Genomic DNA, 3435 nt, shown 5'->3' on the forward strand with positions numbered 1-3435 from the left:
TCTAAAAATAGCCTTCTGAACTATAGTCTCTGACTCTACTGAATTAAACCTTATTTCCCTTCCTAAGCTGCAAACACATGGAAATATGGCAAGGGCTCAAGAAAGATGGACAAAGACTTACAAGTACATAAAATTATATACTCTGTTTCAGTAATTCAATGACAAATCATCAAAGCATGTATTCAATTGTTCTATTTTTAAAGGAAATGGAAACATACTCTGAGTGTATCAGGAACTGGGTGACAGTTTGGTTGCTGAATTCTTGAAGGCACTCCTGGGCAAAAGAGACACATATATGGGGGAAATTGTGTCGGGGTGGGTGTCTTCACACAGCTTCACAAAGCAATGGCCATAACTGCTATGATGTCACAGCCCCCTTTGCCATAGCCACAAATAGGTGTCAGGTACTGGTTTTGCCCTGTAGTGGACTCAACAACACCAAAATAAACAAAGAATGAGAGGAATGACTACCAGCCACCAAACTTCAGCTTGAAGTGCTGTCCTGACCAGAAGCTAGGATAAATTGAGCTGGAGAAGACTAATCTCCATGTAAGGCTCCTGAGCACTAAAGACTAAGCATTGTTACAGATGTTTGAGAAACAGAAGTTAATGTGGCTCTCTCTTTACCAATTCCATGCTGAAAAGAAAACCAGAAATCATAATGAGAATTTCTATAAATCAAAGACATGACATTGATGATTTTGTAGCAACAACTTCACAGTGGGGATGGGAGGAGACATCCCAGAACAAGATATAGTTGATATGAGAGCTATCATCCAGGCAATTATCTAAGAGCAGGTAGTCCAGGCAGTAAGAACAGCAAGTATATCCCCCATTGATAGGATTGGACCGGACTGGCTTCAGAAAAGGAAAAAGCACAGACATGCTTGCTTGTGAAGTAAGAATGGAAATGTACAATGAAGAAAAAAGAGGTCAGAAATGCAGATAGGAATAAATTAGATAGATATTGTATTCTGTAGATTACAAGAAGAAAACTTCTGATTTTACCATATATCTGAAATGACCAACTGGAACCAAAGTGCTAAAATAGTAGTCAGACATATCTGATTCTCCAAAAGAATATTTTTTTCTTTTTTTTTTTTATTGTGGAAATACTGTACAGAGGGGTTACAAATACATGGGCAAGATAATGAGTACATTTCTTATCAAGAATTGTAACCTCCTCCTTTGTTTCCCATTCCCATCCCTTCCCATCCTCCCCCAAACCAGTCTTCTTCCCCCCCCCCACCAAAGTTGTAAAGTTCATTTTCGACATAACGACTTGTACATCTCATTGTTGCAATGGGTCCACCTTTATCCCTATTAAGTGAAGTAAGCCAGGCCCAATGTTTATAGGCCCCTATATTTATAGGTCCTATGGTTTCCCTTGTTTGCAGTAAATAGCATATGTCTGTGTCAAGCAGAAAAGTTCAGATAAGATGATGTTAGGGAAATGAACCTAAGATATATATTCAAATATTTTATTTCTTTCATGCGATTGTTTCTTACACATTTATAAGATTATTTCTTTGTTGCTGTGTATGTCCCTCCCCCAGAGTATAACCCCTGCTTTCACTGTATTTGATGTTGTTATAATTTGTGGAGGGGAAGGGAAAAAACCAAAAGAATATTTCTGAAATGTGATTGTAGTTTACAACTGGAATCCTCCTCATTCAGGCGGCTGATATCTGAGGATCAGTTTTAATTAAGCCCAAAGAAGAAATTTTGTAAGACTGATCTGCAATTAACCACCAAAAATATGGATATGAAGCTGTGGTTCAACTGGAAGAGCACTAGGCTTGAGGAAAAATCTAAGCGACAGCACCTAGGCCTTAGGTCCAAATCCCAGGACGTCACAAAACAAAGAAGCCAACAAATATAATTTGGTGCTCAGTCATTCATCACTTAGTATTCTAGTTCAATGTATTTGGTATGAGCCTTGGAAATTATATCCTTAGCAATTGCTCTTCCCCATATTTTCTTCATTACCATTTTTCAAAGCCCCGTTACAATTAGTGTCTCCTCCAGTTAGCATAGCAGTCTGCCACTGGAAATTTGAGGATTTATTTTATTAATCATAAGAATTGTGATCATATTTCCACATACATCAAATGGGTAGTAGCCACATTCCACTATTGTGAATGCCTTTAATCCTCCTTTGAGTTAATGAGCATTAAGGCTTAAAAATTCTAGAGTTGTTATCAAATTAATTCAATAGTCATCATTCTTCCACCCAATCTTGTAACATATGTTTATAAAAGGAGACACTATATGAAAGTGTGCACATGATACCTTCTAATTCTAATACTCTCAAGAAGTAGGGTTTTAAGAGACATTCTAATTGCTTTGCCAAAGAAAAGGATAAGAGATTTAAATAAGTTACCTGACATCTCAGAAGCAAAATGCTATTGGCTTTAGAACAAATTCATTTGCCTAGAACTGAGGAAATGATTTTCAGAAATGCCAGAGGCAAAGGGTATTATTCAAATGACCTTATCATGAGGTACAAGCAGCCTATCTAGATCAAATTTCCAGGAAAAAAAAGCAATGAAGGAAAAGCAATTAATGCTTCTAAAACATCAGTTGTTGGTGGTTCATGCTTGTTATCCTATCTTCTTAGAAGTCTAAGATGAAAGGATCTCAATTCAAAGCCTGGCCAAGGAGAAAACCTTCCTTTCTGCAAACAGCGGACAGGAAGCATTAGCTATGTGCCTGAAGCCCAGCTGGGCGGCCTCCGACAACAGACATCCAGACACACAACACCACCCCCATCTGAAATATTATCAAATACATTCACATAATATCTCCTGTTTGGGAGATAAGATGTATCAAAGACAGTTCATAAAGGAAGATAAAAAAGGCAGAGTGAAAGTGGAAATGTGTGCTCACTCATTGAAATATAAGTTAATGCCAGAAGGATGTTAATGGGGCTAGAGGCCCATTTGATAACATACACACTGAACCATCTTTCCTCACATATAGTCATTCAGGTTAAATAGTGAGATTTTTGAATGCAAGGAATGTGTGTGAGCATGTAGCTTGTAAAAGTAACAAAAAGCTAGGCATTAGAAGCTCAGGACTGTAAAAGTAGCTACTCAGAACCGTGAGATATGAGGAACTCAGTTCAAAGCCAACTGAGCAAAAAAGACTCTTACCTCCAATTAAACAGTAAATGCAGAAACTGAGCTGTGCTTCAAATGGTAGAGTGCTAGCATCGCATAGAAAAGCTAAGCAACAGTGCCTAGGTCCTGAATTCAACCCCAGTACTGACTCTCATACACGAAATAATCATGACAACACCAGAGTGTATGCATATATTAGCAAGGGATGTAGATAATTGGATGATGACATCATTTACCTCACCTTTAGTCTCAAGCATTCTGTACAGTGTAGCCCAGTCTGAGAAAGGCCATAGGTGAACTCTTTCCTCAAAAT

Source organism: Dipodomys merriami, unplaced genomic scaffold (genome assembly GCF_024711535.1).
Source record: "Dipodomys merriami isolate MVZ:Mamm:240054 unplaced genomic scaffold, mDipMer1.0.p SCAF_93, whole genome shotgun sequence".
NCBI classification, from domain to species: Eukaryota; Metazoa; Chordata; class Mammalia; order Rodentia; family Heteromyidae; genus Dipodomys; species Dipodomys merriami.